Raw genomic sequence first — 10,740 nt, 5'->3', positions numbered from 1 at the left:
AGGTCTCTCGCACTCCTGTGGGAGCAGTCAATTCTCCCGCATCCTGCCATTTTCTAGTGAAGTGGGTAGGATGATAGCCTCCTTGACGCAATTTACGCAGAATCTCGTAATGTTGTCTCTACCCTGCAGTTCAAAATGACGTGGCTGTGTCAATGCGTTGCAGGGGTGAATGTCAAAATGATGCAATTTACCACGCCCCACACCCTCAGTCCTCATACTTTACCACCACTCCAGGAGAGGGGGCTCAATTTAAAAGTTGACAAGTGTAGCTTTAAGGTTTATCAACAAACATTCATAAAAATTAAAGTACAGATTTTCGTGTTAATTAACATTTTAAGTTAAAAAATTTTTTTCGGACACCAGTGTATATATTTGGCTCAAGGGGTACTTATGTGGCATAATTAGCCACAACAGGTCTCAGTCATTGTCTCCTGTCCATGTACTAGGATACCTCATCACTCCCTTTTGTTAATCCTACTGGAACCATAGTCAAGAAGGGCACTGGGAATAGGTATAGCAATTATCATAACAACAATTATCAATGTGGAACAATGTAAGTAAGGCAGACAAAAGGAGGAATGATTTTGAGGATGCCCTATCACAGTAAAAACCTTATATATAAAAATCATTGGTCTGCTTGTCTATCCGTTTATGCATTCGGACACCCCTGTACCGATTTCGGATTAAACAATCACAAGGTGGTTCAGTTGGATCCTGGTCAGGTTATAGGTGGGTTAGGTTTCCAGTAGAACCTCCCGTTGGTGTATGCTGGGCTAAACTTTAACCCAGGGAGCGTGTTCTGGGCCTTCCACTAGATGGATTGCAATGACATTTAATATAAAAACAAAAGAGACACTGGGCAGCCACCTCATGGGTGTGTTGGAAGACCTGTTAAGCTGCTAATTATTTTTAAAAGTTTGACAGTTATACCCAACTCATTGATAACTTAATAGCTTGAAGATTTAAACCCAGGAAACGCCGGGTACTACAGATAGTAATTAATAAAACAGGATCTTTATTCTTTAGATTATTTGCAGAATTATCTTTCTTTCAATGCCACAGCTTTTGTCTCTCAGGACTTACTGTGTTGGGCACAACCTACAGTGAAAATTACAGAGTGCACCACATTTGTGTATGGCAAATTTAGTATCAGACACACACCTAACTTAAAATTACCTGCACTGAAAAAAGAGTAGTTAGTGGCATACTATACAATTAAGCGCCGGTGGGATTATTATGGATCAATTGCAAATCGTAGTTGAGAGCAGTTTTAGGGCCTCAATTATGATGGTAATAATGATATGTGAAGGAGTTAAAAAATCTTGGTATTTGCCTTAAAAATACATTCAGCATAATCACCAGCTCCAGCTTTGACCTATCTCAAAGACCCCGGATGGAGGCCTAGGACATGGGATAATGAATGATGGCATTGGGAGTACTAGGACATGGGAACACGAATGATGGCATTGAGAGTATTGGCGCCAGCAAAGATGATAAGAAGAACCTATGATAAGAAGAACCCATAAAAGTGACATGAAGAGAACTAACTAGCTTTGTCAGAAGATTTATATTTACTCAGGAAAATATCAATCTTGTGTTTCTATCCTATAACCAGATCAAACGTTTTTTCATGTATAAATGTATGCCAGAAATAAACGAGCACAGTTCAGTATACATCTTGACATTGGCATGTCTGTGTCTTGATTACTGATCTCCTGGTTAACCAGCATCTTATCTCACTGATATCTGAAGGGACTTGATAAAGGAGAGGTAAAATTACCCTAACATAGTACAAGTTACTTCTTCCTGACATAGGTGCAAAATGAAGTTTATTATGCAGGGACCCTTCTTACAAGCAGATGTAATGTAATAGACATGGAGCTAGATGCATTTTTTCCAAAAATTTGGACATTTTTTTAATCATAACAATCGTGAATATGTAATGATTGTCAGGCTAAAAGAAATGTAGGCATTCAATTAAACAATTCTAATATGTGGCATATGGTTCTCATAATATGTTGGCAAATTAGGTCATCACTTTTCTAAAAAAAGATAAGAATAGAGAGAATATATCTAACATACATGGGAGGGGGGGTTGAGTCAAAACCTGTCTTCCAGGTCTGGGGGCTTGTACACAAAAGAAAATTTGCTACCTAAAAAGCAGTGTGTCTGTCCAAGTCAAGTGTGGCCAGTGGTCCTACGTGTGTAAGTTACTCTACATTGTGAATATTGTGCACCATTTTCACAGAGAGGTTTATGGCATGGTGACAGCACTAAATAGATTATTGAAATAATTCGATCACATGCAGTGCAAGACAATGGGGTAAATGTACTAAACTGCAGGTTTGAAAAAGTGGAGATGTTGCCTCTAGCAATCAGATTCTAGCTGTCGTTTTGTAGAATGTACTAAAATAAATAACTAGAATCTGATGGGTTGCTATAGGCAACATCTATACTTTTTCAAACTCATAGTTTAGTAAATATACCCCAATGAGCGTGCTGGTCTGGCCGCCTGGATTAGTCAACCCCTCCTGGGTCATCCACTGCTGGGAGGGGGGGTGGGGAAGCAATTACAGGTAAAGTACAGACTTGATATACTAAAAATGTAGATGTTTTTGAGAAAGTATAGCAGGCAAAACAATAAAGATATAGTAATTTTAATGGTGAAAGAATTAACTACTTTATAACAACCCTTACCTCCCAAATATACAGAAAAGTTGCTTTCAGTATGCGATGTTTACATTACATTGGGTATTTCTTACAAAATATTAAAATATCCAGTGTATTACAAAGTTCAGCTGTCTATATTATGTGACAGCACACACAAATGCCCGATAACATCCATTTACAATATCAGGTAATATATTCCACTTGCTGGTCCTCATCATGACAAGCGACAACATAACTATCACTCTTCACGTTAAGTTTATCAGGCATTATCAGGTGGGATAATAACGTCAAGTTCAATGGGTCCGATTTCTGCAAGTCGCTGGAAATCGGCGACTTTGCAGGTAAAATATAAAGCGGCGATGGCTTGTAAAGACAAGTTTGCCTTTACAAGCCATCGCCCCTTTAAATTTTCACTGCAAAGTCGCCGATTTCCGGCGACTTGTAGAAACCGGACTTTCATACATTTACCCCCAGGAGTAGAAATAAAATAATTAATAAACTGTCTGTACTTTTATGCTTCTTGTGTTCTCCTTCGTTAATATTGTTTGATCAACAGACACTTTAAAGAAGAAAACACATAATAGTCCTCCAACACTTATCCTTTTACTCTCTGGAACGCAGCTCTGGTCGGAGCAAGTCACAAGCACTATTTGAACTGTTCGTTAAACAGGCAAGCAGGATCCTGCAGTTAGAGACAATACTTGACAGACAGACCTTCTGTTGAAGATTTCCAGGGGCAGCATTCCAGAAGTCGTAGTCCTGAGAGCAGAGGTATCCTGGACAAAAAAAAAATCAGCGTGAGCAGAGGGTTGGTATGTATAGAGATTGTGATAATAGGTATAAGTGGAAATGGATTGGACAGCACTAAATACTTTTATAGTGAAAATATAATTAAAATGAAGGACAATATGATTTCATTAGAGCAGTAATTAATGGTGGAGAGTAGCGAGGTTATTTCTGCAGCGGCTATTTGAATGGATAGTAGGGGACCAGGATTTCATTACAGCAAGATGGAGGTTGCAGCAGTCTGGACAGTACAGTCATGGCCAAAAGTTTTGAGAATTACAAGTATTGGTCTTTACAAAGTGTGCTGCTTCAGTGTTTTTAGATCTTTTTGTCAGATGTTGCTATGGTATACTGAGGTACAATTACAAGCATTTCGTAAGTGTTGAAGGCTTTTATTGACAATTACATTAAGTTTATGCAAAGAGTCAATATTTGCAGTGTTGATCATCCTTTTTGAAGACCTCTGCAATTTGCCCTGGCATGTTGTCAATCAACTTCTGGGCCACATACTGAAAGATGGCCTCCAATTCTTGCCTATTCAATGCTTGGAGTTTGTCAGAATTTGTGTGTTTTTGTTCCTCCACCTGCCGCTAGAGGATTGACCACAAGTTCTCACTAGGATTAAGGTCTGGGGAGTTTCTTGGCCATGTACCCAAAATTTCGATGATTTGATCCTTGAGCCACTTAGTTATCAGTTTTGTTTATGGTAAGGTGCTCCATCTTGCTGGAAAAGGCATTGTTTGTCACCAAATTGTTCTTGGATGATTGGGAGAAGTTACTCTTGGAGGATGTTTTGGTACCATTCTTTATTCATGGCTGTATTCTTCGGCAAAATTGTGAATGAGCCCACTCTCTTGGCTGAGAAGCAACCCCACACATGAATGGTCTCGAGATGCTTTACTGTTGGCATGAAACAGGACTGATGGTAGCATTCACCTTTCCTTCCCTGGACAAGCGTTTTTGCAGATTCCCCAATCTGAAAGGGGATTCATCAGAGAAAATGACTTTACCCCAGTCCACAGCAGTCCAAACCCTGTACCTTTTGAAGAATATCAGTCTGACTGATGTTTTTCTGGAGAGAAGTGGCTTCATTCCTGGCCTTCTTAACACCAGGCCATCCTCCAAAAGTCTTCGCCTCATTGTGCGTGCAGATGCACTCACACCTGCCTGCTGCCATTCCTGAGCAAGCTCTGCACTGGTGGTGCCCCGATCCTGCAGCTAAATAAACTTTAGGAGACGGTCCTGGCACTTGCTGGATGTTCTTGGGCACCCTGAAGCCTTCTTTACAACTATTAAAACTCTCTCCTTGAAGTTCTTAATGATCCCCTAAATCAGGCCTGTCCAACCTGCGGCCCTCCAGGTGTTGTGAAACTTCAAGCCCCAGCATGCTTTGCTAGTAGACAACCTGTTGATAGAAGGGCATGCTGGGACTTGTAGTTTCACAACATCTGGAGGGCCGCAGGTTGGACAGGCCTGCCCTAAATGGATGATTTAGGTGCAATCTTATAAGCGGCAATATCCTTGCCTGTGAAGCCCTTTTTGTGCAAAGCAATGATGACTGCACATGTTTCCTTGTAGGTAACCATGGTTAAGAGAGGAAGAACAATGATTTAAAGCTCCATCCTCCTTTTCAAGAATCCAGTCTGTCATTCTAACTCAACTCTAACACTTCTGGAGTATATGCAAATTGCCATCATAAAAACTGAGGCAGCAGACTTTGTGAAAAATAATATTTGTGTCATTTTCAAAACTTTTGACCATGACTATATGCAACAAACATGCTTACATACACCTGGCGCACAGCAAGTATTAGCTCTTCCACCCCCTGACGGTAAGTGGTGACTTCATTGACTTTTATGCTGACCCGACTTAACTGGAAACATTTGTTAATGAAGTCATTTTAGCTGAAGACATGCTGGATCTGAAGCAGGTTTCCTACTACTCTCACACACCAAGGCGCATTCCCCGTGGGGACATCTTGTTGGGTTCCTGCCCCGCCTACAGTAGTACTAGAAAGGGCAGGTCTATATAGGACGCCTATAGCCAACACAACCTATTGCAAATTTACGGTTCAAGACTGCAAAGGAATTTCAGGAATAGGCTTCTGCTTCACTTGTCTGATCGCTGGCATTTTATTTTTCCTTCTCCTAATAACAACGTTCGCATTCATTATTTACATTTGTAAGCAAGCGTCAGAAAATAAATGATTATTTAAATAGCATTTTTTAGCTTTGGAATGTTTAAAACAAATGCGCAAAAACGGATATTGATATAAAATAAAATGTTAATTTGCGGTTTTAAAATACAATATTAATTTCATCAACATAAAGCCTGCTCCAACACTAAAAGCTAGCCATTCCTGTGGCCCACAGCAACTTAATAAACCTATCTCCCAGCACTGTGGTGTGGAAAAGGTAACACTCGCCGTCTTGCTGACCAACAGAACACTGCCATTCCTACAATCACTGCCTGGGAACCCCTGTAGCGACTATGGCCAGGTCCTGCAGAGGAATCCAGCATGGTGGGGTGGGGTGTATTAGCATAAGCACCTCATTACCTTCAATCTCCTGCGCCGAGCATTGCACAATCATCTGCGCTGTGACACTTAAGTCGCAGACTTTGGAGACCACCCCAGTAATAAAAAATATGTCCTGCTATGCTGGGCAATTATTTTAAGCTGAAGGCCTAACAGGAGATGGGTATAGAGCAGGAGGAGTGTCAGTGATCTTCTAGGGTGCCTTAAATTGCCCTTTTGCCTGGTCCCTATACTATCCTCCAATGGTTCCTGGTGTCCTGCAATGAATGCCTGAAATATAACAACATTTAAAGTTATCGATAAGTGAGAAGGCTGAAGTATGCCACCTAAAAAAAGTGCATAGAAAACTGGATGTATTGTTATTTTTGTGAGATAATCGAGAAGTTTTTTTTATATACGGTGTTGTGACAAAAGCAATTATTCTCATGGCGCCTGATTCATTAAGGAACTTAAATTAAGAAGTTTCTTATTTAAGCCTCCTGGACAAAACCATGTTACAATGCAAGGGGTGAAAATTAGTTTTCTGTTTTGCACATAAGTTAAATACTGACTGTTCTTTCATGTAGCACACAAATGCTTGATAGCTTATTTGTACACTGAAATTTAAAGTTGATATTTGTGTGTTACACGAAAAAACAGTCAGTATTTAACTTATGTGCAAAACAGAAAACTAATTTGCACCCCTTGCATTCTAACATGGATTTGTCCAGGAGACTTAAATCAGAAACTTCTTAATTTAAGTTCCTTAATGAATCAGGCCCCTGGTTTGTAATGCTAATATCATCTGACTAAAAGGTGACTAGATACAAATTTTTTAAAAAACAACACCACAACATCTATGCCAATAATGGTCTCTATATTATTATCTCGTTTGCTGGTAAGACTCTATTGCTCTTTCAAATAAAAAGTGCTTCTTTTCATTTTGAAGTAAGAGGTGTACGAATTGAGGCACCGAAGCATGTGAGGAAAAAGCAGGTGTGCCGCAATGAGACACGATTGTGGGCAGGTGGCCTGTAAGGGAAAAGATAATGAGCATGTGTCATGGAGAATACAGAGAAAGCTGGTGAGTGATGTCAGGGTATTGTTGATTAACAATATAAAATTGTACTGCTGGCTGAGAAGAGGCCTTGTGGGAAAGAAGCTTCTCCCTCACCTGCTCCTCTCTGTCCACTTGCAGCTTTTAGTCACACATGCCCCCCTCTCTGCCCAGCACCTTTAGCCACAAATGCCCCACTCTCTTCCCAGCACCTTCAGCCACACATGCCCCCACTCTGCCCAGCAGCTTTAGTCACATATGCCTCCCTCTTCCCAGCAGCTTTAGTCACACATGCCCCCTCTCTGGCCAGCGCCTTTAGTCACACATGCCCCCCTCTGCTCAGCAGCTTTAGTCACACATGTCCCCTCTCTGCCCTAAATCTTCAGTCACTCATGCCCCCTCTCTACCCAAACCTTTAATCAAACATGCCCCTCTGTGCCCAGGACCTTCACGCATGCCCCTCTGTGCCCAGGACCTTCACACTTGCCCCTCTGTGCCCAGGACCTTCACACATGCCCCTCTGTGCCCAGGACCTTCACACATGCCCCTCTGTGCCCAGGACCTTCACACATGCCCCTCTGTGCCCAGGACCTTCACACATGCCCCTCTGTGCCCTGCACCTTCACACATGCCCCTTCTCTGCCCTGCACCTTCACACATGCCCCCTCTCTGCCCTGCACCGTCACACATGCCCCCTCTCTGCCCTGCACCTTCACACATGCCCCCTCTCTGGCCAGCGCCTTTAGTCACACATGCCCCTCTGTGCCCAGGACCTTCACACATGCCCCTCTGTGCCCAGGACCTTCACACTTGCCCCTCTGTGCCCAGGACCTTCACACATGCCCCTCTGTGCCCAGGACCTTCACACTTGCCCCTCTGTGCCCAGGACCTTCACACTTGCCCCCTCTCTGCCCTGCACCTTCACACATGCCCCCTCTCTGCCCTGCACCTTCACACATGCCCCCTCTCTGCCCTGCACCTTCACACATGCCCCCTCTCTGCCCTGCACCTTCACACATGCCCCCTCTCTGGCCAGCGCCTTTAGTCACACATGCCCCCCTTTTCCCAACATCTTTAGCCACACATCGCCCCCCTCTGCCCAGCATTTTCACACATGCCCTTCTGTGCCCAGGTTCTTCACACATGCCCCTCTGTGCCCAGGACCTTCACACATGCCCCTCTGTGCCCAGGACCTTCACACATGTCCCTCTGTGCCCAGGACCTTCACACATGCCCCTCTGTGCCCAGGACCTTCACACATGCCCCTCTGTGCCCAGGACCTTCACACATGCCCCCTCTCTGCCCTGCACCTTCACACATGCCTCCCTCTGCCCAGCAGCTTCAGTCACACATGCCCCCCTCCGCCCAGCAGGTTCACATATGCCCCCTCTCTGCCCTGCACCTTTAGTCACACATGCCCCCTCTCTACCCTAAACCTTTAATCAAACAAGCCCCTCTCTGCCCAGCACCTTCACACATGCCCTTCTGTGCCCAGGTTCTTCACACATGCCCCTCTGTGCCCAGGACCTTCACACATGCCCCTCTGTGCCCAGGACCTTCACACATGCCCCTCTGTGCCCAGGACCTTCACACATGTCCCTCTGTGCCCAGGACCTTCACACATGCCCCTCTGTGCCCAGGACCTTCACACATGCCCCTCTGTGCCCAGGACCTTCACACATGCCCCTCTGTGCCCAGGACCTTCACACATGCCCCCTCTCTGCCCTGCACCTTCACACATGCCTCCCTCTGCCCAGCAGCTTCAGTCACACATGCCCCCCTCTGCCCAGCAGGTTCACATATGCCCCCTCTCTGCCCTGCACCTTTAGTCACACATGCCCCCTCTCTGCCCAGCGCCTTTAGTCACACATGCCCCCTCTCTGCCCAGCACCTTTAGTCACATATGCCCCCTCTCTGCCCTGCACCTTTAGTCACACATGCCCCCTCTCTGCCCTGCACCTTTAGACACACATGCCCCCTCTCTGCCCAGCATCTTCACACATGCCCCCTCTCTGCCCAGCACCTTCACACATGCCCCCTCTCTGCCCAGCGCTTTAGTCACACATGTCCCCTCTCTGTCCAGCGCCTTCAGTCACACATGTCCCCTCTCTGTCCAGCGCCTTTAGTCACACATGTCCCCTCTCCGCCCTGCATCTTTAGCCATACATGCCCCCTCTCTGCCCAGCGTCTTTAGTCACACATGCCCCCTCTCTGCCCAGCACCTTTAGTCACACATGCCCCCTCTCTGCCCTGCGCCTTTAGTCACACATGCCCCCTCTCTGCCCAGCGCCTTTAGTCACACATGTCCTCTCTGTCCAGCACCTTTAGTCACACATGCCCCCTCTCTGCCCTGCACCTTTAGACACACATGCCCCTCTCTGCCCTGCACCTTTAGTCACACATGTCCCCTCTCTGACCAGCGCCTTTAGTCACACATGTCCCTTCTCTGTCCAGCGCCTTTAGTCACACATGTCCCCTCTCTGTCCAGCGACTTTAGTCACACATGCCCCCTCTCTGTCCAGCGACTTTAGTCACACATGCCCCCTCTCTGTCCAGCGACTTTAGTCACACATGCCCCCTCTCTGTCCAGCGCCTTTAGTCACACATGTCCCCTCTCTGTCCAGCGCCTTTAGTCACACATGTCCCCTCTCTGTCCAGCGACTTTAGTCACACATGTCCCCTCTCTGTCCAGCGCCTTTAGTCACACATGCCCATGTCTGCCCTAAACCTTTAGTCACACATGCCCATCTCAGCCCAGCACATTTACTCACACATGCCCCTTCTCCATAAACCCATTTTCTTACCTTACTCTCCCCTGCACAGCAAAAAGAAACGGGAACACATCCGGCAGCCTGCCCGCACTGTGTCATGTGACCGATGCAGTCACATGGCCTGGTGATGTCATATGACGTCTGAAGGTACCTGACAGGGATCTAGCCACTACCGAACGGACCGGCGCCGTGCTGCAGTGAGCCGACCATACTGCCACTATACTGTGTAGTCCTGAGACAGTGCTAAAAGTAAGACTCCCCATATTGTGCACATCTACCTGTCTATATGCACTTCATGTTTCACAGTGTACCACCGGTGCCTGTCACTTCTAGCTGCGACTGTGCCCTACGTCCTCTTTTAGTATATATCAACATTATCAATCTGCCCGAAAGTAAAAGTATGTGAGTGCTGGTAATAATATAAAATAAAGTTTTTTTTCAAATAATATGTTTAGTACACTCTGAAATGCATTAATATGTACAGTTATGTTTCATGGCAATAGTTCTTTCCTATAATTCAAAGATGTTGGGTGGGAATAATTATGCAGGAAAAATCGGAACATGTGGAGTCATAACCAGGGATAATGTGGAATAATGGTTTATTATATCCACTGTGTCCTGATTTTGGTATAATTTAGGACTGTAGGGGAGGAGATTCATTTCAGTGTGATGTGTCTCTGAAACAGTCCATGAAGACACATTGCATAGTGTTAAGGATGGATCTCTGCTCATTTTTCCTTGCATCTCCTAGAGGTGGGAGGAAAAATGAGTGGAGATTCCTTGACGTAATGGCTGGCAACTTGCGCAGCCAGTTGTGGTGATATCCGGCAGCACACCATGGCCAATTGAATATCCTTAGGGCTGTAAACTTTTAGATTACTGAGTAAACATACATGTTGATACAGTGTGAACTTAACTTGTGGCATATACAAGTTACAATG

General features: G+C 44.9%; 1 protein-coding gene and 1 long non-coding RNA gene across 2 annotated transcripts in view; one reads left to right on the top strand and one right to left on the bottom strand.

Annotated features, from left to right (window-relative positions):
• Nucleotides 1-2,641: 2,641 nt before the first annotated feature.
• Nucleotides 2,642-9,946, bottom strand: LOC142144237 (uncharacterized). The gene is made up of 2 exons (XR_012689676.1): nt 9,833-9,946; nt 2,642-3,446 (listed from the first exon to the last, which is right to left on the bottom strand). It is a non-coding gene; the product is annotated as an uncharacterized LOC142144237 (long non-coding RNA).
• The window catches only part of ASCC3 (activating signal cointegrator 1 complex subunit 3), a 605,262-nt gene continuing 604,457 nt past the window's right edge, over nt 9,936-10,740 (top strand). Inside the window, exon 1 of the mRNA XM_075202837.1 lies at nt 9,936-10,048. The gene's annotated coding sequence lies outside the window, so the exon portion shown is untranslated. The remainder of the gene's footprint in view (nt 10,049-10,740) is intronic.

This window comes from Mixophyes fleayi, chromosome 3 (genome assembly GCF_038048845.1).
Source record: "Mixophyes fleayi isolate aMixFle1 chromosome 3, aMixFle1.hap1, whole genome shotgun sequence".
NCBI classification, from domain to species: Eukaryota; Metazoa; Chordata; class Amphibia; order Anura; family Limnodynastidae; genus Mixophyes; species Mixophyes fleayi.
Note: the sequence above shows the minus strand (reverse complement) of the source record. Positions and strands in the feature narration are given on the sequence as shown.